Here is a 26,747-nt window from a genome sequence, read left to right as displayed (position 1 = left end):
GTTCAGAGGTGCAGGGACCAGGCAGAGCAGACCAGCTTGGTTTTTCACAAAGGTGGGAGTTGGAAAGTGGCCTTAGGTCACAAACACTAACCACTTTAAGAGAAATGCAGCTCATCCCACTGACCTTGAAATGAGTTTTGCATGTGCACACATGAGTGCGTGTGTTTGTGGGTGAAAGAAATTTACCTAAAAAATTACATACATATGCTCATAATAAAGCATTTAGGACATGCTGAAAAGTATATAAAAATAAGAATCACTTCAAAACCCATAGGCCAGAGATACAATCTCTAAATATATTTTGGTGGATTTCCTTTCAGACTTTTCTCTACCTATATATTCAACATGGGGATATAAATAGATACTTTAACTAAACATAGTATGATACTATTTTGTAAACTGCTTCTTCCATTTGATACTATATCTTGGATACTTTTCCACCATAAAATGTTATTCTATATCATCATCCTGCAGTAGGATTCTATTGCTTGATATTTCTTTTTTTTTTTTTTGCACCAAAGGCATCTCCTAGCTTTATTAACGTGACCGCGCTGCAGAGTCAATATAAAAACACAAAAAGTCCCATCAGTTTAATAACAATAAAAAAACCCCAAAAGTGGAAAACTGAGGGGGCAGGGGAAGAGACTCCTAGGCCAGGGGCACGAGGAGCCCTGCTCATGGCACCAGGCCTCGCTGCAGGGTCCCCCGGTATTGCTGTTGCTACGAGTTCGGGGGGCAGCGATTGTCCTGTGGGAGCCACCGTTCGCCTGGGTCGGGGACCCTCACTTCTTCTGGGGTGGGCTCAGCTTCTGCATGCCCCGGATCTTGCCCAGCAGGCCAGAGGTGAAGGCCTCTGTGGGTTTGTAACAGTCAACCAGCAGCCCGGGCATCATCACTCTCATTGTCCAGGAGCTCATCCACATCAATCTCCAGTTCTGGGATCTCCTCTTCCTGGCAGTCGTAGAGGCGTGTAAGCTGCTCCTGGATCCACTCCTCTAGGTTGAGGCGCTTCCGTCGTTCCTTGAGGTCATACTGGACGGTGACCTTCCCTTGGCGCCTCACTGGGCCCTCATCGTCCGTGCCGCCCGGGCCCTCTCCTGCGGCCCTGGGGGGGCTCTGAAAGTAGACGCGTGGTCCTGGGCCGCCACTGCCCGGCCCGGGGACCGGGGCCACCGACGCCGCGCCCCCCGCCGTGCTGCGCCGCCGCCTCCGGGACGCCCGTCGGCTGGCTCGGGTTAGTTCGCCGGCTCCGCTCCGCGCTGCTCCGCGGCGAGGGCGCCGGCGGGGGCGCCCGGGGGCAGCTGCAGCTTGCGGAGCCCCGGGCCTGGCCTGCCGCGCCCCGCCCTCTCCCCACCCATCCGCCCGCCCTTTGTCCCCCGCGGCCGCCCTGCTTGATATTTCTTATTTTAACTAACGTTCCATTGATTAACATCACATCATTTGAAAATAATACATTTGTTTTTTTCTCCTTTTTCTTATTTCAGCATGTTGGCTGGAACTTCCAGAACTGGCCCTGACAGAACTCATTCTTGACTTGAACCTGATTTTATAGCGCGCATTTAGTATTTCAGCATCGTTTCTCACACTTCCTCTTGGTTTCTAATAGGTTTGTAATACAGAGGGAGTCTTTGCATTACCTCTAAAACACTAATAGGGTTTTATATTTTTCTTTTAAGAGAATAGGATGGATGCTGAATTATGTCAAATATCTTCCTAAGCAGCCAGTAAGATGATGGTATAGTTTTTCTTCTTTAGCCCGTGAATGTCCTAGTGCTGAAGCCGCGTTGGTTCCTAAGGTCAGCCCTGTGTTGGTGGTTTTGCAGATCGGGAAGGGGAAGTTGCTACTGTTGAAAATATTGCAGAAAAGGTAGCATGTTTTATAACCTGTGCTCCACCTGCTCTTTTTAACCGTAAATCAAGGAAATTGTCCTCTATCAGTTCATGGGGTGTTTCCTCATATTTTTTTTTTTATAGCTACAGAATGTTCCTTTGTGTGGTTGTGTCCATAGTTTATTTATTCAACCAGTTCCCTAGTGATAGATATTTGAGGTGTTTCCAGTCTTCTGCTGCAGTAAGTAACCCTATAAATCCATTATTTTGTAGGTGTGTGGATATACTTTAAAATAAATTCCCAGAAATGGGACTGCTGTGTTAGAATGAACTGGAAAGCTTTCAGCCTTTTAGAGATAGATTACTTACAGATAAACTCTGATGGACTCAGATAAACAAGAGTTTAGACAACTTCGCTGTAATATATTCCTATGTTTGATAAAACATATGCAGCCAAGACAGTTGAGCCTGGAATTGTTGCACGTGTGTGTGGGTGTGTGTGAATGTGTGTGTGCGTGCTTCTTTCATACCTTTTATGCTTCCTTCTTGATATTCATGCTTTCTCATAGGGATTCACATCCTTCAGTCTCTCATTTTTTTTTAATGCACTTAGATTTTCCAGCACATGATGGAAGCAAGGAAGGTGATAATCATTGTTAGACACTGAGCAGCTTGGGGCCAGACACCTTGGCAGGTGCTCTGAGTATATTATTTCGAACTCTCATTTCAACCACACCAAGAGCTCTTTTGAACTCTTTTTACAAAATGAGGAACCCAGAGCTCAGTTTGCTCAAGGTCCCCAGCTAGAAAGTAGTAAATGCAGAGTTTGAAGCCAAGTCTATCTGCTCCACAGCCATATCCTCTTTATTAGCCACACCCATCCAGGATTTACCCCCAACGTTCCCATTCCCAGTCATTTCCAGCTAACAATGAGCTGGGAAAGACTGATGCGTGGCGACATGTCCTAATAGTTAAAAACAATACCATTCAGTTTCTGGCTTATTCTTTTAAATAACAGCTCTGTGTTGCTCTTTTTGATGCCAATCAGGTAAAATTAACAAAGACTTGTGGAACATCTGTCAGGTGGAAAGCATGGGGCTACTTTCTGTAGGGAATATGGAAGTGTAAGTCAAGACTCATGCTGGACAAGCTGAAGCCTAGTCTTGCCAAGCAATATGTACATTGACTGGTTAACCTATAAAGAACTGCTCCCATGGGATAATGCGACCAAACTGACTTCCCAGGGTAGGGACTTATACGTTGTGAAATAAATACAATCAATCAGTCAAGATTAGTTTACTCTTTCTGGGGGCCACACACCACACACCAAATTAAACTCCCTATCTGTAAGCTTATTAAACCTCTAAATCAAGTTGTGGAAAAACTAGCAAAGATTATAGTATTCATTTATATTGTGGAGGAATAACTTTGTAAGAACGAAGGCTACAGAAAAAAATGATAAAGAAAAAAATTGATAGCAATGAAAAATTTCAGAAAAGAACTTAAAAATACAGTGGATTAAATGAATCAATGTGATAGCATTACTTTAAAAATAAAGATAATGGTTATGATAGCTTAAGTCAGAGGTGTAAAAAGCTTATTAAAATACATTAAAAAATGAAATCTTGATCCCAAATGATGGCCAAGAAACAAAAAGATGCTCTGCCTAAATGTCCTAGTAAACTTCATGGCTGAAGATAGGATAAATTCAAGAAAGATATAAAGTAAGAAAGTAATGAAAACATCTGCCATGTTCATATACTTTAACCTAGTTATGCTTCCCTGGAGAATTCTTTTTTTTTTTTTTCTATTTTTTGAGACAGTGTCTTGCTCTGTTGCCCAGGCTGCAGTGCAGTGGCACAATCTTGGCTCACTGCAGCTTCTACCTCTCAGGCTCAAGCGATCCTCCCACCTTAGCCTCCCGAGTAGCTGGTACGACAGGTGCACACCATCATGCCCGGCTAATTTCTGTATTTTTTATAGAGATGAGGTTTTGCCATGTTGCCCAGGCTGGTGCCAAATTCCTGTCCTCAGCCTCCCAAAGTGCTGGGATTATAGATGTGAGCCACCTCGCCTAGTGCTGAGAATTCATTTTAAAGAAATTTTTTTGAGGATAGGAAAGCTAAATATATAAGAAACTTTAACATAATAGGGAAATGGTTAACTAAATACAGTGTATCTATGCAATGGAACATTATTCAGTCATTAAAATAATCATTGTGAAGGCTTTCAGGCCACAGGTTTATAAAGTAATATTAAATGAAGATATCAGAAATCTACCTACAGAATTGTTCTATTTCTGGAACAATAAGTTTTTATGATCAGGGCCTGGAAGTAAACACAGAGAAAAAAAAAAGAATTGTATTTGGGTGAGAGTAATTGGAATTAAAAAACAGACTTTATTTTGTAGAGTAGTTTCAGGTTCACAGTAAAATTGAGAGGAAGGTACAGAGATTTTCCATTAACCCTCTGCCCTCATATAGGAGGCAGTTGCATGGCCTTCCCCATTATCAACGTCCTTCACCAAAGTTGTATATTTGTTAAAATTGATGAACTTACATTGACACATCATTATCACCCAAAGTCCATTATCACCCAGAGTCCATAGTTTACATGAGGATTCACTCTTGGTGGTGTACATTCTATGGGTTCGGACAAACGTATAATGATATGTATCCACCATTATAATATCATACTAAGTAGTTTCATTGCCCTAAAAATCATCCATACTACACTTATTCATCCCTCCCTCCCCGCTAGTCCCTGACAAGAACTAATCTTTTTACTGTCTTTGCCTTTTCCAGAAGAATGTTTTATAGTTGGAATGGCTGGATGCGATGGCTCATGCCTGTAATCCCAGCACTCTGAGGGGCCGAGGTGGGAGAATCACTTGAGGCCAGGAGTTTGAGACCAGCCTGGCCAACATGGCAAAACCCTGTCTCTACTAAGAATACAAAAATTAGTGGGGTATGGTGGCTGAGGCACGAGAATCACTTGAACCCAGGAGGCCGAGGTTGTAATGAGCTAAGATCGCACCATTGTACTCCAGCCTGGATGACAGAGGGAAACTCTGTCAAAAAAAAAAAAAAGAACATTATATAGTTGGAATCATAGAGTATGTAGCCTATTAAGATTGGCTTCTTCCACTTAATAATGCATTTAAGGTGACTTTATGCCTTTTCAAGGCTCGATAGCCTGTTTCTTTTGAGTGCTGAATAATATTCTATTGTCTGGATGTGCCACAGTTTATTTATCCACTCGCCTCCCAAAAGACATCTTGGTTGCTTCCAGGTTTTGGCAATTATGAATGAAGCTGTTATAAACATACATGTGCAGGTGTTTGTGTGGATATGTTTTCAACTCCTTTCGGTAGATACTGAGGAGTGTGATAGCTGGGTTGAGAATTAATTTTTTAATATGAAATTTTGTTTTTGAACAAAAATGGTTTTCAAGGAATGAAAAGAGGAAAATTGTTGTGCTGGGATCTCTGGGTGTCTCAGCAGGTTATACTAACACTGTCCACACCAGCATCAGACACCCAGCCAGATGTGAGAGTCGAGTTGCCTCCCGAGTAGCTGGGAGCAGACTCAATTGCAGAGTTGGTGTCTTATACTCGTAGAGCTCCTCTATCCTCCTTGAGCCTTCAGCCTCTGTCTCCATGCTTCTCACTCAATGATCTCCTTTGCACAACCTCAGAGCACAACAATGCTTCTGTTCTGCATAGAGCACTCCCCTGTCTGGTTTTTTGTCATCCTTAGCCTTGCCCTTTTTTCCCCAAACGCAGCAGAGCAGTTGGCTGACCTCATCTTCCATATCCTCTACCCATGGATTTCTGTTATCCCTACTCCCTCATCCCTACAACCCTCAATAGAAGTAATTCCAAATCAGTGAATAAAACAACTGGACTTTGTCATATAGAGGGTAATTCCCCAATAAACAGGATGCTGTATTAAACTCTTTCAAAAGAGTAAATGAGTTACCTTTTATATGACCAAATTGCTTTCTAAAAGGACTAATCCAAGTTAAAGTGCAAATTTAAAAGCCTCTGAATAAAGCCTAAGAGAAAAGTACACGGCATGGACAATTGACAAATATAATCCAAGAGCAGGAAGTAACCAGATATGAATTGTGAGATGCTGGGAATTCTCCCGTAGTTGGTGCCAAACATGCTCAGTCAATTTGATACTGTCTGTACAAACGAAAGGGCACAGAAGGGAGCAGTAATATAACACAGGGTGCGATCCAGGAAAATATCTTATTTATAGAAGAGCAGGGCTGTAAGGGACTGAGAGCATACAGGGCCACCGTAGTCTTACAGATGAGCAAATTCAGGGAAGCCAGGGCCCCACCCAAGATCGAATCTGAACCTCTGCCACCTAGTTCAGCACTCTTTGCCCATTTAGAAGGCATTCTGAAGTGATTTTGAAAAAATCTTTATTAATTTCTTTTTTGCAAAGTTAAAATATTTATGTTTAAAAAAATATATATATATATATGTTTGTATACTGAAAAACCTCTCTCCTGCCTCTTTTTTTTTTCTTTTCTTTTCTTTTTAAATTGAGACAGAGTCTCACTCTTTCACTCAGGCTGGAGTACAGTGGTGTGATCTTGGCTTACTGCAACCTCCACCACCCAGGTTCAAGCGATCCTCGTGCCTTAGTCTCCTAAGTAGCTGGGACTACACGTGCATGCCACCACTTCCAGCCAATTTTTTTGCACTTTTAGTAGAGATGGCCATGTTGGCCAGGCTGGTCTCAAACTCTTGACCTCAGGTGATCCACCCACCTCGGCCTCCCAAAGTGCTGAGATTACAGCCATGAGCCACTGTGCCCGGCCTGCCTCGCTTACTAATTTCTTCTGTACACTTCTAGTGTTTCTTTGTGAAAATACAATCAAATATAAAAATGTGGGAAGGGGGTGAAGGATTAAAAAAAAACTACAAATTGGGTTCAGTGTATACTGCTCAGGTGATGGGTACACCAAAATCTCACAAATCACCACTAAAGAACTTACTCATGTAACCAAACACCATCTGTTCCCCAAAAACCAATGGAAATAAAAAATATTTTTAGAAAAGAAAGAAAAAATTAAAATGTTAAAATGCATTCTTATTTCCATTATTTTTTACATAAACAATATATCAAGGAGATCCTTCCACATCAATGCATAAAAAGTGTCCTTGTTCTGTTTTAAGGTATTGTGTTGTAAGGCTGCATCACAGTATATTTAACTAATCTCTATTTATGGAGCCTGGGGCTATTTCTAATCTTTTGCTGTTACAACCTGTGGTGTCATAACTAACTTTGTACATACGTCATCTCATAAGAATGTATATCTGTGGATTCCCAGAAATGGATTTGCAAGGTCAAAGAGTAATTGCGTGTGTACTTTTGATGAATATTACCAAGATACTTTCCCAAAGGCCTGTACCATTTTGCATTTTCATGAACAGAGTAGAAGTGTGCCTGTCTCCCCACAGCTAGAGTAAGCCCTTGTTGGAGATCTGTCTTCCCAAGTTATAGTCTGCTTGGACTAAGATTAAATTCTTTCATCTGTTGAGTACATACTGGGGGGCATTAGTCCTGAGGCGTGCTGGGTGACATGGAAAACCAGCATTGACTCAAGAACTTGGCACGGCTAGAGCTCAATGTATAGTCCAGAGTGTCAGTGTCTGTAACCCCAGATTAGCTCTTTCTTGCACTAGTCTTTGAGAGGTGGTTGCTTAGAATAGCCTTGAATGTTGGGCAATCAGGTGATCAATTCTAATTTTATCCTCAAAATAATCCTGGGGAAGTGAGGGGGCAGTTATGACTTCCACTTGATAGATGAAGAAGCTGGGGCAGAGAGGGAAGAGATAGCACCGTCTTACTGCCCTCTTCCTCTTCTGAGATGAGCCCCAGTTGTAAGATTGGGGTCTTGATGAACTGGAGAGCATTTTGAGAGGGCAACACTTTGAGGTGGGGTTGCCTGCTGCTGGGGAGGTGCAGGTCATTCAGAGGGAGTAGAGAGCAGCACGTTGAAGGCTGCTCCAGGCTCCGGGCTTTAGACAGAAGAAAGAAACAATCTTTAGTTCAACTTTGATCCCTGGTTTACTTGTGTTCTTGATGTTCCTTTGGGCCAGCGACTGGACCTCATTCATCTTCATACCTGGAACCTCTAGGATTAGCTGGGCCAGGGCAGGAGTACAAACAGAGGATCCCAGCCCCCGGTATTCCCCCTTCTCTTCCTGGCCCTGGCTCCATCCTGCATCTCAAAAAGCCCTGTGCACTGCCCTCAGCCACGCCTCAGGCCTGGGAGTTCACTCACAGGCAGCAAGGTCCCCTCTTCAGACCCAGAGAAGCTGCTTGTCCAGGCCCTGGAATCAGGATAAGGACTGTTTGGACAGGAAATTTCAGGGTCCCAGTTACCTGCAATATGACCCAGAAGGAAGTTTGGACTCCCGATGGGCACATCCCTTAGGGACCATAGATTTCCCCAAAGAAGAACCCTCTAAAACATAGGTCCTAGGTCTAAGGGTGATTCTATGGGAAAGAATCCAGTTAAATCATCAATCCAAAGGGACTAGGCAGAGCTGGAAAATCAAGATACAAAAAAGCTAGAAGCAAGTCAGAGAAATCTGTTCATAAGAAGGTTTTATTTTTTTTATTTTATTTTATTTTTTTTTTTGAGACGGAGTCTGGCTCCGTCGCCCAGGCTGGAGTGCAGTGGCTGGATCTCAGCTCACTGCAAGCTCCGCCTCCCGGGTTTGCGCCATTCTCCTGCCTCAGCCTCCCGAGTAGCTGGGACTACAGGCGCCCGCCACCTCGCCCGGCTATTTTTTTGTATTTTTTAGTAGAAACGGGGTTTCACTGTGTTAGCCAGGATGGTCTCGATCTCCTGACCTCGTGATCCGCCCGTCTCGGCCTCCCAAAGTGCTGGGATTACAGGCTTGAGCCACCGCGCCCGGCCATAAGAAGGTTTTAAATGGAGAGAAAGGAAGCAGAGGTTGTAGGAGCCTCATAGAAAGAAAATATAAGTATGATACATATTATGGGATGGGATGGCCCAGAGATGGGCAGGGATGGAGCTGTCATAGAGTTGGGGTACATTGTCATATAGATGTGCATGGAGCTGGCTGTCAGTGGGAGCTATCCTTTTCCAGACAGCAATGCTTGTCTTCTGTTTTCTACTTAGAAGGCAGAGGTATCTGTAGACTCAGTCACAAAAAGTCCTTCCCAGCCTGGTTGTCAGGCCATTTTACTCCACCCAGATTCAGGGGCCCTGCCTCAAAGGATATCTGGTTAGGTTTGTTGAAACAGAACCTTAGCACAAAGGCCCTACTGTAATATGAGTCATGCCAAATCCATATCCACTGAGGGGTTCCTTACAAATGTAACTAAGTACAAATACCTCCAAGAAAGTCATGCCATGGTGAGTTTTCCTTTGACTATCAGTCCTTCCCACTTGAGAGTGTATTCAATTTCTTCTCTTCTCTCAGGTATCCTAAAACATCCCTGTTGTTATTTCCACTTCAGAGGGTCAGAGCCCCTACCAGCAAACCAATGCCCAATTAATAAGCAGTAGTAGTACCAGGTTTCACTGCATTTGGTCAAATTTGCATAAGCTCCATTTTGCTTTCTCACAGAATCACAGACTCCTGAAGTTTGAGGGATTATTATTATTATTTTTTTGTAGAGATAGTGTCTCACCATGTTGCCCAGCCTAGTCCCTAACTCCTGGCCTCATGTGATCCTGTTGCCTTGGCCTCCCAAAGTATTGAGACTACAGGTGTGAGCCACTGTGCCCTGTCTCACTGAGGGAGTTTAAAGCCTGGTGCTTTAATGCTGTCAATAACTGAGGTAACTTACAAGGTAGCCAAGTTTACCTTTGAGCCACTCTGACTTCCAAAGGGTCTTCTTTAGGTTCAGCTGAAATCTGTCTTTTCCAATTTTCCAATCATCTGTCCTCATGTCACCCTTTGGGGTACACACAGAATATCTCCAGCTCCTTTCCCAGTTGACCCAGACTGTGGTTCACTTTACTACCATAACCCATCTGAGTCACCTCAGTGGATCAGATACCTCCTAGGTTTTCAATCATCCTCCACATGATATGGTTTCAGGAACTATCCCCTACACCCACATGCTGAGTTTGCAATGCCTCAGGGGGACCTCCAAGTGAAGATGCCACATAGGCTGTTGGATAAATCTGACGTTCAGAGGGAGGACTAAGATAATGGCTATAGATTTGAGAATCCTTAGCTCATGTTGGAGGTGGTTGAAGGTAGTTGAGGTCATCTATGGAAACTGTAAGATGAAGAGAGGGTGGAACCTGGGGGAAGATGGATTGTTCAAGGGTAGGTGGAGGAAGATAGAGAAGCACACAAGAGACATAGAGAAGGAGCGGTCAGAGAGGCAGGGGAATGACCAAGAGAATGTTACCATAGAAACTCACGGAGGAGAGTGTTCAAAATAGGGATAGCGGTGATGTCTAATATAGCGGAGGCCCAGGCATTTGTCAGCTTCTCAGGAGAAGTGAGAATGAGAACTCGAGAACATAGGGCTGAGGAGAGAATGGGAGGGGAGAAGTGGAGGCAGGGAGTGAAGACAACTTTTTGAGATGCTAGCTGGGAAGGTGGAGTCAAAGGAGTGCCATTTGTGATCAGGGTGGGAGAGACCTGATCTTGTTTCAATGCTAATGGAAGGGGCCAGGAGGAGGATGAGGTGGAAGATATGCAGAGAGTGTGGAAGATATGCGGAGAGTGGGAAGAACACCACAGCTAAGGTGGTCTTGAGGAAGAACATTGCGGGCATGAAAGGACAGTGGAGGGAATTATTCTTAAATAATCTTAAATAATCTTCAGAGAGAACAGATGGTTCACAGAGCGGGAGGAAAAGCATGTGGATGGGCTTCAGAGCAGACATCTCTGAACGAATGTAGGGGTAGGGTGGAGGGCAAGATGCCCAGTTTTGCCTTGATGTAGTAGATGAGGTCATCTGTTGCCAGTAAAGGGAGCAATGGTAGAGTAAGGGTCTGAGAATAAATACCACATTTTGGAATAGATTCCCCTGCTCCTCACTAAATGATATGTCTCCTGCCTGACCCTGAGTAGCACCATGGCTCCTGCTGCCCCCTACCCCATCCATGGCATTGGATCCAACCCTTGGCCTGAATGGGACCTCAGTTTATTATCTTCAGTCTTGCAGGCTAGATTGCTGATTAGTACTCTTGTTGTCCAAACTCTTCTCTTAGATAAGACAGAGCCTGGGGATGTGGGAGGGATTCTTCCAAGTACTTTAGAAGTATTAAATCATTTATTCCTCAAGCAATCATACAAAGTAGGCACTAGTGTTATCTCCATAAAAAAAACTGAGGCACAGAGAGGGTAAGTAACTTGCTCAGGGTCCTTCAGTTGGAAGAGCAGAGCTAGGATTCAAATCTCAGGCACTGGTTCCAGAGACCATGTTTTTAACTTTCTTTAGTAAGAGAAAGTGAAGGTAACATGCAGAACAAAGGACAGAAGAAAGGTGAAGAGATAGTTCTAATGGTGTTTCAGTTCCTGGTTCTTGTACTTGAGGTCTCTGGAGATTTCCTGGTTCCTGCTTTCTTGAGGCTTAATTCTTCAGTTATTCCTTTGATGCTGTGAGACACCCCAGTGTCATTCTAGTAAAACATGAAATTGGAGAGATTCAGCTAGAGGTTCTGAATCATTCCTGGGACACTCAGCCTTCAGTAGCTCCTGATATTTGGAGATCTCTGATGGGTGGGGTATGGCTTAGCCAGAGGGGAATGTGTAGCACCCCAGCTGCCTTGCTTGTGGGACAGGATGAGGCTGTTGAGTTTACTGAGCTGGACCGGGCACGGGGGTGTCAGCTGCACTGGTCTCCATTGTTCTGGCCTTGCCTTTACTGGATTCCCCCAGACTCCATCCTATTGAGGTGATTGCTGGTTCACCAGCAGCCTGTCTGAGATGGGACACTGTTTATCAGTTCCTTCTGGGTTTCCCTTCCTTCTTTACCCAGGCTGGGACCCACTGGCTATTTCACCTACATTCTCATCAGTGACTCCCACCTTGCTCTCCCTGCACACCTGTCAGACCATCTCCCAATCCTGAATCAGCCCTACCATTTATTTTCTCCAGTTGAACTCAGCTAGAAAAAATTCCACAGCCAGGTTGACTGGTTCCAGAACAAATTTATGATTTCCAACCTCAGCTGTGTTTGCAATGCTGCTAAAAACATCTTTTCATTCAGTCAGTACTTTCCAGATGCCCCATGTCAGTTGCTCTGAGCTCTCGCCGTGCTCTGTGAGTCCCTCCCCCAACCTCAGCACCTCTCATTGTTTGTAACCTCTATCTTCACAGCTGGGGGCAGGGGTGAGATGCATATTGACTGAGTAGTTGGTGAAGTTGTACATGCTGTGCCCAAAGTACGAAAAGAAATGAAATTGGAGGATCCTCATATCACACTATGAAATCTGTGTCACTTGTTTCAGTTCAGAGATATGCAAAGTCACTGAAAAGAAGCAAGTTGGATCCCAGGCCTGGAGTATGGCTTTAACCTATCTAAAAAGAATGTGTCCATTTACAAGTGCCTTGGGCAGCCTGGAAGCCCAGGAAAAAGGTAATCCCAGAGGTCAACCATTCCAGCCACTGAACAATTGCAATTGATCACACATACACTCATGGAGTTCCAGTGGGATCCCATGAGAAGCGCATTGTGGTAAACTTGAGCCTCATAATGCTGCAGCTGCAGCAATTTGGGGAACACTGAAATCTCTCCATGGCTTTTCCGAGCCTCTCAAAAACATTTAACACAATCATTAGGATTAGGGACCTGACAGCCAGGAGGTAAGTTTGGCAGCTCTGAGGCATTTGCTTTTAACAAGCTCTCATGATGATGTCAACTCCCCAATTTGTATCTCTAGCCCTCTTGCTTGAACTTCGGACTATTGAGAGCTGTTTATGGAACATCTGCTCTTGAGTGTTGAAGTGACATCTCAAATTCAAGATAACCAAAACTTAACTCCTTCCTGTGCCCTGAAACCTGTTCTATCTGTAGTTATCTCCATTCAGTTCATGTTTATGGTACAGCTAAAATTGTTCATCAGCATCTAATGAAGCAATAAAGAAACTTTGTCAATCAGAAACTGTTGTTTTAGTTTCTTTTTCTTCCATAAACTTAGTCTATGCTAGTTCTTTGGTTAGTAGTGGACCTTGAACTCTTCCTGGGCATCTCCAGACCTGGTCTCTCATCAGAAGGCTGGTCTCATCTAATTAGTGCCTGAGGACTGCAGGGGAAGGAAGATTAAGGGGAATCCTAGAAACCTGGATTCCGTTCAGGCAGGAAAGCAGATTGATGATCAATGGCCTGGGTTCACACCCTAGCTCTGCCACTTACTGCTTGTGAGACTAGGGAAGTTACTTACTTTCCAGAAGATTCATAGATCAACCTAGGGGAGGGGGTGTTGACTAAATGAGAATATGTATAGTCACTGATGCATAGTAAAAGCTCAGTTAACTACTGGTAGTAATGCTTTATCTTAGGATATTCTGAGCTAGAAATAAAGTAAAAAATGAAATTGATTTGGGAGCCTAAATAAATGCATAAAGAGAAACATGTAAAATACTCATTGAAAAGTTGAAATGGAAAAGGGTCATTTTCCCATAGATATTGGTGGTTCATTTCATAATTCTTTCTGAATTAATCCTTTGATTCAGCATGTATTTATTGAGCATTTACTATATGTTAGGCGTTACTCTAAATGCTGAAGAAAAACTGGTGAGCAAAACAGGCGAAAATCCCTACATTTCTGAAGCTAACCTTCTATTGGGGGGTCATATATTGAACAAAATAAATAATATTACAGGTTGGAGGAAAGGAGATGATTCATTTGGAGTTTTTAAGTAGAGTGATCTGGGACCATGACATCATCTTCTGAGCTGGGAGAAGATACAAAAAAATCTTAAAATATAGTCCCAGCCCTCCAGAAATGCACATTTTGGTTAAGGAAACGAGACAGCATTCACATGCCAATTTTGGTGGTAGAACAAACAAGGCATTATTATGTACATGGAGACAAGCAATGTTCTAGAAGGTCAGAGAAGCTGGGGAGCAGGAAGGGATGCAGCTCAAGGACTTGTTGGCAGGAGTGGTCTGGAAAAGTCTCCTGAAGGGAGTGGAACTTAGCCGAGAAATAGTGAAGCAAGTTTTCTTCCATCCTTCCCTCCCATTAGCTGCTGGGAAGCAGCTTCTGTTGCAATGGGTCAAAATGAAACGCTAATCTTGGCCTTTTCCAGGAAGAGGCTGTCATGGGGAGATGCTGTAACAGGCACAGAAAAATAATCGCAATAGCTTCAGTGGACCCCCACACGACCTGGTCAAATTGGCTGGAGAGGAAACAAGTCTTTCAGGTCAAGCTCAGGCTTTGGACTCAGTAGGAACCAACTCCTGCAGACTCAGTAACACCTTCTACTTCCAAATCTTTGTAGCATGAAAATCCAAGGGGGCCACAGATTGCCCTGTTAACCACCAGGAGCTGCCAATAGGAGGGTCCTCCTGCATCTCTTTCTTAAGGCTTTGAGTTTGTACCTGTACTCTAGAGATGCAGCCAAGCCCCACTTGTGGTCTGTGTTAGAGAAGCCCCAAAGAACACAGACATGAACCTTGGGGATGGTAGCCAGGTGCAAAGTAGGGCTTGAGAAGATTGAGTTCCTAGTACCCATTTTAGATTAGACTGCACAGGGGAGAAGGCAGGCAGGATGTGTGAATCAGGAAATAGATTGGTTCTTTGGGCCTAAATGAGTGTCAAATCTCCAAAGAGTCAAGTACATTAAATTCATTAAATTCATGAGGTAGGTGCTAAGTTTTTCTAACAAGTAGATGTTTGAATAATCGAGGCCTTATATGAGTCACTAGAGTGGACTGGGTGTGGAGAGGGGCAGAATTATTGATCTCCTTTTCCTCATTCCCCATGTAGAATTGCTACTAGAGTCTTACCTTTATTTTCTCATGGCTATTTGGCCTTCAACTTGAAATAGCATCTAGTATGACTCATAGGTTGGATAAAGATGTCAGCCCTGGTAAAATATTGCAGTTACTTTGAAAAAAAGTTGGAGTTCTCATCTAGGATCCCTTCTTACCAGCTATGTGGCCTTGAACAAATTGATGCACGTCTCTCAGGCTGTTTTCTTATCTGCACAATTGGCTAGTGTAAACTTCATGAGGTTATTATAAGGATCAAATTAGATAATGCATATAGAGTATAGCACCTGGCTCAATAATTGTTTATTGTTATTACTTTTATTATCTAACCAATTGGAAATGAGGAAAAGTAATTATTAGGGGACAAATATTGTATAACGAGCCAACACAAGAGTAAGTGGAAACTGTAACTTGCCTACCAATGCGGGCGGGATTCACACTTAGCCAGACGTCTCCAATAATGTTCCCAACACTAGCAGAGCCCCAGTTGCCTTCTGAATGATCACTGGATTTGTCCCTTCCTATCTTCTCTCCTTCTCCAAGCCCAGCCCCATAATCCTGACCTTCATTTCTGCTAGCCCTGGAGTCCTACGATTTGCCCTGCTCTTCTTCTGTTCCTCCTAACACTGCAGATATCTTTGTTCTCCTATGCGTTTGGTCCTCCTCCTGCCCCTCAATCCAAGGGTCCATCAGTTTCATGCAAATTAGGATCATATTCTCTTCATGACCACTCACCCTAGAAGGGCAAAGCTTGCAAATGTGCAAATGGGTTTGGCGTGAGGTCAGGAAGGACAGAGAAGTGCATTTATTCAGTCCAACATTTTCTATATACAAATTACATTTTTTTAAAAAGGAAATTAAAATAACAATTAGATACCATTTCCCCATGGCAAAGGCAAGAAAAGAATGACCGTATACCCTGAGTAGGTGAGGAATATAATTTGATAACATCTTTCTGGAGAGCAATTAGGCAATGTATTTCAAAAGTGTTAACATTTTCACATTTTCTTTATCCTAGCAATTCCACTCTTAGGAATTTAATTGAGAATAAGAACAAAGATTTACAAGCTTGTTCATCACAGTAACTGCTTGGAAATAGTGAAAAAATTGCAAATGATCTAAGTATTCAAAAATAGGGGATTGGTTGAGTAAGTAGAGACATCCCTGTACAGGTTTACTCTGTAGCCATAATGGATAATATTGAGAAATCTATTTATGGTCAGTGAAAGATGTTGTCATATATTATCATATAAAAAACAGATTATAAAGCACTATGTACAGTATTTTACAATGAGTATTTTAAAAAATTTTATTTTTGTAGAAACAGGGTCTTGTTCTATCACTCAGGCTAGAGTGCAGTGGCACAATAATAGCTCGCTGATGCCTCTGACTCATGGGCTCAGGCGATCCTCCTGCCTCATACATCCTGAGTAGCTAGGACTACAGATGTGTGTCACCATGCCCAGCTAATTTTTAATTTTTTTGTAGAGATGGGATCTTGCTATTGTTGTCCAGGCTGGTCTTGAACTCCTGGCCTCAGGCAATCCTCCTGCCTCAGCCTCCCAAAAGCACTGGGATTATAGGTGTGAGCCACTGGGCCTGGCCATATTTGCACATTTATAAAGTTTCAAAAGACATGTATCAATTTATACACTAGTATCTTGGTGTTTGGGGGTTACAAATGATTCTCTCTTTTCTTTTTGCTTTTGTATATTTTCTGATTCCATTATGGTTAATGTGAATTAGTCATGTAATTACAAGCCATTTTAATTTGCATTAAATTACTAGTAACACATTTTAGGCTTTGGGAATTCAGAAAATGAATAAGAGAAGGAGAAATTACAGTTATTGAATTTTTTTAACATTTTAGGCAATGAACTGAATCCTTTGCATAATTTAATTCATTTAATTTTTACCATAATTGCATAGGATATTATGTTTCCAGTTTACAGATAAGGGAACTGAGGCTCATAGGTTAGAAACTAGCCTAAGATTGTACATTCAGTGGGATTTGAAACTAGATCTGACTCCAAAGAACTTATCGTTATTCATACAGGTTTAAAATTTTTCCATGACTCCACAGGAGCTTGCAGTATTAGAGGGGCTCAGAACCCACAAACCCAAAGACTTCAGGTCCAGGCAGATCCAGATCAGTGGCTCATGAGTGAGACAAACATAGGGTCATGGAGATGCATAAAGGGGAGATCTGGCTGCGTAATCAGGGAGGGAGATCTGATGTGAACTTGATATCAGATTTCAGGAATCAGCAATTGAAGCTAGGGCTTTTCCCGAAAGCCAAAGAGTGTGGGTGCAGTGGCAAGGAGGAAGAGTAGGGACAGATGGGTTGTCTGGAGTAGAGGTGGGGAAGTTTCTGACACAGGCAGTACTGGACTAGGTTGCCTGTACGAGGTTTGCTGACTCATATTTCATGGTTAATCTCTTTGCATTTATTTATTTTATAGCATTACCACTTTTGTGTCATTGATTTTCACTTCTGAGTTTGCCTATTTGTTTGAAATCTCTTCATTTCATTTCTATTAGTTTTTATACTCCACTGAGCACTTCTCAGTGAGTGAGCGTTTTCACTTCACACTCATCAAGGAGCCAAATGATGAGAGGAGACACCCTAACTGCAGGGATTAGGTAGCAGGCTTCACAGGCAGTGACCAAGCAGGATCCCTGGTAGGCCACTCGCTCTCCTCTGCTACCTGGAAGCAGAACAAGGCTGGATCTCACCCCTCTGCTACCTATATTTAACTAATTAGAAAGTCATATGGGTTATATTTTAAAATATATGTATCTGACAAATAAATGCATTTCATGATGCTAGATTGGATTCTGGGTTGGAAAAAAATTACTATAAAGTACATTAGCAAACTTTGAATGTAGACTATATATTATATAATAGTTTGTTATCAATGCTAAATTTTCCAAATTTGTTAATTATACTGTAGTTATGTAAAAGGATCCTTGTTCTTAAAAAACAGATGCTGAAGTATTTGGGGTTAAGGAGCATGATGTCAGCAACCTACTCTTTTTTTTTTTTTTTGAGATGGAGTCTTGCTCTGTCGCCCAGGCTGGAGTGCAGTGGCGCTATCCCGGCTCACTGCAAGCTCCCCCTCCTGGGTTCACGCCATGCTCCTGCCTCAGCCTCCCAAATAGCTGGGACTACAGGTGCCTGCCACCATGCCCAGCTAATTTTTTGTATTTTTAGTAGAGACAGGGTTTCACCGTGTTAGCCAGGATGGTCTCAATCTTCTGACCTCGTGATCCACCCGCCTCGGCCTCCCAAAGTGCTGGGATTATAGGCGTGAGCCACCACAGCTGGCCAGCAACCTACTCTTAAATGGTTAGGCAAAACCAACAATAATGTGTGCATGTGTGCAGATTATCTATCTATCTATCTATCTATCTATCTATCTATCTATCTATCTATCCATCCATCCATCCAACTATCTAGAGAGAAATAAAACAAATGAGACAAAATATTAACAATTTGTAAATCTAGGTTAAATGGATGTAAAAGTTCATTGTACTATTCTTGCAGCTTTTATGAAAGTTTTATTTAAAAAAAAAAAAGTTAACAATTTCTCTAGAAGACTTCTGCTTCTGGCCAAGATGGAGTAAAAGGTTCAGATTTGCCCTCTTGCCTGAAACAATAAAAACAACACCAAACACAATAAAGATATATGAAAGAGTGGTTTTCAAGACATGGACATCAGGTAACAAACGACAGTGATTCCTGGGAGGTGAGGAGAGTTTTACAACTGCTCCAGCTTACAGCCCTGAAGAAGTTCCTAGGCCACAGTTCAGGAAGGTGGAACCCAGGTGGAGCCTGGAAAATGCTCTGAGTTGAGGAAACAGAGATAAGAGTCTGGAGAGACCAAAGCAACTAGAGTTTGCAGGATAGATGATGGAGAGGAGAGAAGTGCACAGAAAGAGCCCAGGAGATCCTCAGGGGTCTCCTCAAGATTGGTTCAACTAAGTATCAATCAGCACATGTGTGTGAAGAAACCACCTGTGAGGATTAGAAGCAACGCTGTTCAGTGCTCACAGAGGGCTGAGAATAGTGCCAGTTCCCACCTGCCGGACTGGAAAGTCCCATGATTCCTGGAGCACTCAGTAGTTTGTACAGAAGGGCGTTGCCTCAGAAGTGGGCAATAATAGCCCTAGACTGAGCACTTCTCAGCACCCTTGAAAAAAAAATCGTAAAATCAAAACCTGAGGATCCAACTGTTTCCAAGTAGTTTAACTTATCCCAGAGCAAAGTTCAAAAATATGTATAGGAATCCAAAAATATTTAACACCCAACAAAGTACATTTACAATGTCTAGCATCTAAGCAAAAATTACCAGGTATGTGAAGAAGTAAAAAAATATGACCCATATAAAAAAGGAGTCTAGGCTTTTCCCCTCACCCAGCTGTAATGAGGTACCCCACCCTTCCTTGCTGACATGATGTGCCCTGTAATGACCTTCTCAATGATTATGTCAGTGAAGTCCATGTGGGAACCTGGAATTCTCACCCTCACCAGCAGTAATGAGACACCCTACCCCAGTGGAATGTCCACGGAGGCCAAGTGAGGACTGTGGACTTACACAACCACCTGGCAATTATGAAGCAGCAACCCCCTTTCCTGACTGGCACAGTGTCAGACAGGGCCTGCTAAAACAGGAAATTTAAATGAGATCTAAAGTCTTACATAATTCCCCCAAAGCCCACGAATTAATAGAAAATCACTCATCATGTCAAGAACCAGGAAAATCTCAACTTGAATGAGAAAAGACAACAGATGCCAATGTTGAGATGACACAGATGTTGACAAAAATTTAAAAGAAACCATTATAAAAATGCTTCGATGAGCAGTTATAAACATGCTTAAAACAAATTTAAAAATAGAATGTCTCAGCAGGGAAACACAAGATATAAAGAGGAGTCAAATAGGCTGGGTGTGGTTGTTCACCCCATTAATACTAGCACTTTGGGGTGCCGAGGTAGGAGGATCGCTTGAGCTCAGGAGTTTGAGACCAGCCTGGGAAACATGACAAATTCCCGTCTCTACAAAAAATACAAAAAGCTGGTGTGGTGGTGCGTGCCTGTAGTCCCAGCTAACTCAGGAGGATGAGGTGGGAGGTTGGCTTGAGCCGGGTGGCAGAGGTTGTGGTGAGCTGTGATTGCATCATTTAAGAAGCTAATGAACCCCAAACAGAATAAACTGAAAAGAAATCCATGCCAAGGCACATCATAATCAAACTTCTGCAAAACTAAGACAAGAGACAGAATGAGAGAAATGACACCTTGCACAGAGAGGGAAAATAATTTGAATGACAGAAATTTCTCATCAGAAACTGTGGAGGCCAGAAGGAAGCATCACACATTTTTCAAGTCCTGAATGAAAAGAACTGTCAGCCCAGAATCCTATATTCAGTGAAAATGTCATTCAGGAATAAAGGGGAGATTGCTTAGCTGTATTAAAACATTATAATTTAACCTAATGTAATTTTCTAGGCAGTTTTAGTCAGGTTTTTACTACTGTCTGATGTTCAAGATAGAAAAAGTTATTTTACAAGCAAGCTGAATACAAAATAATGGAAATAGTTTGTAAAACCAGTATATATTTTATGCCTACATTGCACATGTTAAAGCACTCCATTATAATATTCAATTACAGTATGTAATCTACTGTTTTTGAACAGTTTTGTTCAGCATTTGGCTATTTAAAAAAAAATTTATAAAGAGATTTATTTCTTCCAGTTCTGGAGGCAGGAAAGTCCAAGGCTGAGGAGTTCACATCTGGTGAGGGCCTTCTTGCTGTGTCATCCCATGGCAGAAGGTGGAAAAGTAAGAGAGCATGTGTGTATATGTGTGAGGGGGTGGAAAAGAGCGAGAAGGAGAAAAAGGGAGAAGTAAGAAGACGAAAATCATCCTTTTATCAGGAACGCTGTTTTATTTGGGAAACATAACAGCATTAATCCGTTCATGAAGGCAGAGGCCTCATGACCGAACCACCTCTTAAAGGTCCTACCTCTCAACACGGTTGCATTGTGAATTAAGTTTCCAACAATATTTGGATCTTAAGTAGATTTTTGTTGTTGTTTCCGTTTAGAATTTCTTTTCTAGAGCTTGCTTTAATTTTCTTCATTCAAAACTTTGAACTTTCTTTCTTTTCCTATATTTATTTCCTTTTTAGGTTATGAAGCTTTTTGAGGCAGAACCAAGCATAATTCTTGGATCCAAATAAACATTTGATTTAAATTATCTTTGAGCTTTTAATAACTTAGTGAACATTCTGGCTATTCTATGGGAAATGCTTGAGTTTTTCATTTGCTTATATTTTCTGTATCAATTTTGTGTCTTTGGGTAAGTAAAGGACACAAAGTGTGGAATACTTTAATAAGACAGTGAATTAAATCTATTCCTCTGATTTAACCATGAAAAAAGTCAATAATAAGAAAACAATCTCCCCTTCCCCAAATAGTACAACTATTTGAACACCTATTCAACCAAAGACAATATATGGATTGGCGATAAGAGGATGCTCAACGTCATTCATTAGGGAAATACAAACTAAAGCCACAATGAAATATTACTGATTACCTATTAGAATGATTAAAATAAAAAATACTGACCATATCGGCCAGGCATGGTGGCTCATGCCTGTAATCCCAGCACCTTGGGAGGCCGCGATGGGCAGATCATGAGGTCAGGAGATTGAGACCATCCTGGCTAACACAGTGAAACCCTGTCTCTACTAAAAATACAAAAAAATTAGCTAGGTCTGTTGGCGGGCGCCTGTAGTCCCTGCTACTAGGGGGCCTGAGGCAGAAGAATGGTGAGAACCCGGGAGGCGGAGCTGGCAGTGAGCCGAGATCGCTCCACTGCACTCCAGCCTGGGCGACAGAGTGAGACTCCATCTCAAAAAAAAAAAAAAAAAAAATACCGACCATATCAAGTGTTGGCAAGGATATGGAGCAACTAGAACTTTCATATATTGCCAGTGTAAAATGGCACAGTCATTTTAGAAAACAGTTTGGCAGTTTCTTAAAAACTTAAACATATACCTACCATGTGATCCAGTCATCCCATGCCTAGATATTTACCTAAGAGAAATGAAAGCACATATCCATACAAAGAGTTTATATGAATGCTCATAGACACTTTATTTGTAATAGTAAAAACTGTAAATGGGCCGGGCGCCATCGCTCACACCTGTAATCCCAGCACTTTAGGAGGCCGAGGCGGGTGGATCACCAGTTCAGGAGATTGAGACCATCCTGGCTAACATGGTGAAACCCCATTTCTACTAAAAATACAAAAAAATTAGCCAGGCGTGGTGGCGGGCACCTGTAGTCCCAGCTACTCGGGAGGCTGAGGCGGGAGAATGGCGTGAACCCAGGAGGCGGAGCTTGCAGTGAACCAAGATCACGCCACTGCACTCCAGCCTGGGCGACAGAGCGAGACTCCCGTCTCAAAAAAAAAGAAAAAAAAAAAAAAAAACTGGAGACGACCCAAATGTCCATCAAAGGATGAATGAGTAAGTATCTATGCGGTGGAATACTACTTAGCAATGAAAAAGAATGAACTATTGACACATGCAGCAACATGGATGAATCTCAAAATGATTAAGGTGAGTAAAGAAGCCAGACAAAAAACAGTACATATTGTAAGCTTCCATTTATATAAAATTCTATAAAATCTAACATAATTTATAGTGATAGAAATCAGATCAGTGGTTGCCTAGGTGTGATGGGGTGTGGGTTGCAGGGGGAGGGATAATAGAAGGCCACGAGAAAACTTTTGGGGTGATGGATATGTTTATTATCTTGATTGTGGGGCTAGTTTATCAGGCATATTCATATGTGAAAACTTATCAAATCACACACTTTAAATGGGTGTATTTTATTGTATATCAACTATACCTCAATGATGTTGTTTTAAAAACTTTATCTTTAGGAAGAAGATGAGCTATAAGTCAGTCACACATTAATTAACGTTAATTAATTTTCTTTCTCTTTCTTTCTTTCTTTCTTCCTTCCTTTCTTCCCTTCTTTCCTTCTTTCCTTCTTTCCTTCTTTCCTTCTTTCCTTCCTTCCTTCCTTCCTTCCTTCCTTCCTTCCTTCCTTCCTTCCTTCCTTCCTTCCTTCCTTCCTTCCTTCCTTCCTTCCTTCTTCTTCTTCTTTCTTTCTTTCTTTCTTTCTTTCTTTCTTTCTTTCTTTCTTTCTTTCTTTCTTTCTTTCTTTCTTTCTTTCTTTCTTTCTCTTTCTTTCTCTCTTTCTCTCCTCTCTTTCTCTCTTTCTTTCTTTTTTTATGGAGTCTTGCTCTGTCGTCCAGGCTAGAGTGCAGTGGCGCGTCTCGGCTCACTGCAACCTCCGCCTCTTGGGGTCAAGCGATTCTCCTGCCTCAGCCTACCAAGTAGCTGGGACTACAGGTGCACACTGCCGTGCCTGGCTAATTTTTTGTGTTGTAGTAGAGATGGGGTTTCAACATGTTGCCCAGGCTAGTGTTGAACTCCTGAGCTCAGGCAATCCGCTTGCCTTGGCCTCCCAAAGTGATAGGATTACAGGCATGAGCCACTGCACCCGGCCCCAGAATCTGCATTTCAACAAGCTCTTCTGATGGTTCCTCTGCATCTGGGAGTTGAGTTCTTTCTCTATGGCCTCTGAAGTTGCTTTGAATCCCACTTCAGAATCTCAACCCACTCCTCCGCCTTTTCTAGTCATAGTTACTTTTCCTTAAGTGCCACATTGGCATAAAGGCATTCTGTGTTCCACTCTCTCTCCTGCAGGTGTTCAGCACATGATTGGTGGTTTCTAGGGTCTGCCATGGGGCTTACTAATTATTTGGAACTAAATGTAACAGAAAACGAGTTTGGAATTCTTAAAAAAATCCCTAAAAGCCTTTTAAAAAAATCTTGGACGCAGCAGCTGTGATGGTCTGGGCCTGCCTGTGCAAGTATTGCTGAAATTACTGGGGCTGTTGAGTATTTGGAAATCAAATCCCAGAAGTGAATTGGCTGTGCCAGTCAGTTGTAAAAGGATCTGGCCCTGGGAGGTTTGATGGGTAGGGGCAAATGGGGACATGGGAAGAGGGCGGGAGGCTTCAGGACTGCATAAACTGAGTGGAAAGATCTGGCCTTTGGGGACAGGAGCATGCAACAGGCAGTTGTTCGCTGTGGCCTGGGCATCTGGGACTTCCTGAGGGAGAGACGTGATCTTGGCCTAGCTGACCACCATTGAAACCACTCATCGGAGGCGTGGATGCAGTTTGCTGGGAAGATGAGTGCCAATCTGTCTGGTGGTCACATGGAGGGTTTTGCTGATCTCTGACACTGGATATTTCCCCTTGCCCTGGTGTCAGGGACTAGGGGAGAGATCACTCTGGGCTTGGGTCAGGGACAGGGATGCCAGACATAGCGAAAGAAGATGGCTGTGGTACAAACCCAGTCGATGAAGTGGAAAATAAATAAAAGAGAAGGAATCAAGCTGGTTCATATAGGAAGCATGCACACACTCATCCCATCCATTGTTCCACATCGGGCACCTCCCCTGAGCTAGCTGCCACTCCTGCTGCATTCTGCCACTCATTGGCAGGCAGCACAGGGCAGTGGTTAGAGCCTTCTCTCTCAGTGTTAGACAGGCCTGGGTTCAAGTCCAGATCTGCTACATTACTTACTAGCTGGGGGATGCTGATGAGCCCAAGCTCTCTCTTAGCCTGCTTCTTGATCAGTAGAATGAGAACGACTAGTGTACCTAGTATATGGAGTTACTGCAGGACTCGAATGTGCCAATACATCTAACATGCTTAGCATAGGGCCTGATCATGGTTGGCATTTGATAAGTGCTAGTTGTTATTATTATTAATATTACTAATCATCAAAGAAGGATCTTCACTTGGATATTTGGGCAAAATTATGAAATTTATCCCTAATCTCTTGATCTACAGATTGGTGTGGATCTGTTATTAAGTGTTTTTTTTTTTTTTTTTGTAAGTCATCTTGTTTCCTGACTCCTGAAGTGAAGAGTGTTTCTTCTCTGCATTTCTTAAAGAAAGAAAATTGAAAGAACTTTTAGAGAACTGACATGTTAGACACAGTCTTGAGCTTCATAGAGATCACAGTCTGTCAGGGAAGAAAGAGGATGAAAATAAGCAATTTCACTACAGGGGAGGAACATTTCAAAAGGAGGAACATTCCCTGCTAGGAAGGAGGGAGATGCATGAACTTAACACACTTGTCACTTCTGAGCCACTGGTACTTCCAGCAGCCCCTCCTGCTGCCCCCTCCACCCTTCCTTCTGAAAGCAACACCTAATAAGCCATTAATAAGTTATGAAGAAAAGGTTTGCCATGAAGAAAAGGCTCTAAGTATATTTCTTTTAGTTTCTTGAAATTTTCAAGTCTTATTTTAGGAAGTTGCCATAACTTGAAAAATTTCAAACACTGCATGGGCATCTAGCAAAGGCTTGTAAAATAAAATGGGTGCTCATCACATTTAGAGGAAGTATAAAGGCAGCTGTGATACAGGAAAAAGAGCCCCAGTCCTGGACAGTATGTGCCCTGGTTCCACGTGCTGTATGATGATATTAGGCATGGCACTAAACTATGATGAGCCTCAGCTTCTTCATCTGTGAACTGGGGATGAGGACACCTACCTCCCAGGATGGTAGAAGGATTACATATGATTGTACTAAATACAAAAGTAAAACAGTGAACAAACAGATGAAGATTGTTTACCTGGGAGTTTAAAACGCAGAATCTTCCAAACAACAGAATGCTGGAAAATAGTAAAGACTAGCTAAGGTTTAGAAGACTAGCATTTATTGAATCCTTACTGTGTTTAAGCATGGAAGACATTTTATCTCATTTAATTCTCATAAAATAACCTGTGAGACAGATACTCTCATCATCTGCATATTACAGGTGAGAAAACTGAGGCACAGAAAAGTGAAGTAATTTGTCCCATATTCCCAAACTAGCTAGTGTCAAAGCCTGACTTTTTGACACTGGATGTTTAGAGCTTAGAGCACCTTTTTTTTTCTTGGACATTTTAAGCTTAGAGCATATCCTCTTTTATGTTATATTCCTGTGCTTGTGTGTATCATCTCATTTAAAATGCACAGTCCTATGTGGCCTGTATATTATTCCCATCAGTATGTGAGGAAACAAAGTCACAGAGAGAAAAAGTAACTTTCTTAAGGTCACCAAGGCGCTTTAACCATAATGCTAATGGAATTATTCTAAAATGATTTTAAAAACAATCATTCATTTTCAAAATCATAGCATTGGAATGCCTGAAAAAAGACTTCCTATGGCACAGAGAACACTGTAATGGGTAACCCGCCAGGCTAAGAATGACCCGTATATGACCACTGGTTATGGCACACGGCCCTTTCTGAGCAATACAGGCAGGGCAGAGCCTCCCATGATGGAAATCACAGTAACATCATGGAGGTGGCGCTGGTAAAAAACCAGCTCTGCCCGATGTGCATCGATTACAAGCCTCGGTGGCGAACATCTGTTTTACGGCCCTAAATTGCATTCGTGCAAATATTTATCATTCATCCCCTGCCAAATCCGCATAATGGAAAAACAAACCAAAGGAAAACTTCCAGAGGATGTGGAGGCTAGATCAAGTCTCTTGCCAATTGTTGTGCTCTTTGGGCTTAATATATCTAAATCTTAGTAATTCCAGGATTTCCAGTAATCTGGAATATCCGCTACCCTGTCCGGAAAGCCCTCCTCCAGGCGTGGGTCGCCCAACTTGAGTTCGCTCAATTTCCCCTTTCACCTGCAGGTGGCAGCACGAGTGCCGATCGCCGTCGGGCGAGGGAGCTCAGGGGTGAGCCGAAGAGAGTAATTTAGGGATAGAGGTGAGAACGGGGTTAGACACAGAAGTAAGATCACATGAACTCCGACTTCGGATGGAACACGTCATCCATTTAAACCCTCGAGCCGAGC

At 42.5% G+C, this 26,747-nt stretch overlaps 1 long non-coding RNA gene and 1 pseudogene across 4 annotated transcripts in view; both read right to left on the bottom strand.

The window, feature by feature from the left end:
• Positions 1 to 494: 494 nt before the first annotated feature.
• LOC102146193 (protein phosphatase 1 regulatory subunit 14B pseudogene) lies at positions 495 to 7,975 on the bottom strand (annotated as a pseudogene).
• Positions 7,976 to 8,964: 989 nt separating this feature from the next.
• LOC123568355 (uncharacterized) overlaps positions 8,965 to 26,747 on the bottom strand; it is a 47,253-nt gene continuing 29,470 nt past the window's right edge. The window contains exons 4-5 of one of the 4 annotated variants that reach the window (XR_010580400.1): positions 25,524 to 25,563; positions 24,753 to 24,909 (exon numbers count right to left, since the gene is read on the bottom strand). This is a non-coding gene — a long non-coding RNA (uncharacterized lncRNA). Of the gene's footprint in view, positions 11,473 to 18,340; positions 18,443 to 24,752; positions 24,910 to 25,523; positions 25,564 to 26,747 lie in introns of those variants that run through there. The other 3 variants (XR_012421757.1, XR_012421756.1, XR_006691615.2) reach the window with 3 other exon arrangements.

This window comes from Macaca fascicularis, chromosome 13 (genome assembly GCF_037993035.2).
Source record: "Macaca fascicularis isolate 582-1 chromosome 13, T2T-MFA8v1.1".
Taxonomy (NCBI): Eukaryota; Metazoa; Chordata; class Mammalia; order Primates; family Cercopithecidae; genus Macaca; species Macaca fascicularis.
Note: the sequence above shows the minus strand (reverse complement) of the source record. Positions and strands in the feature narration are given on the sequence as shown.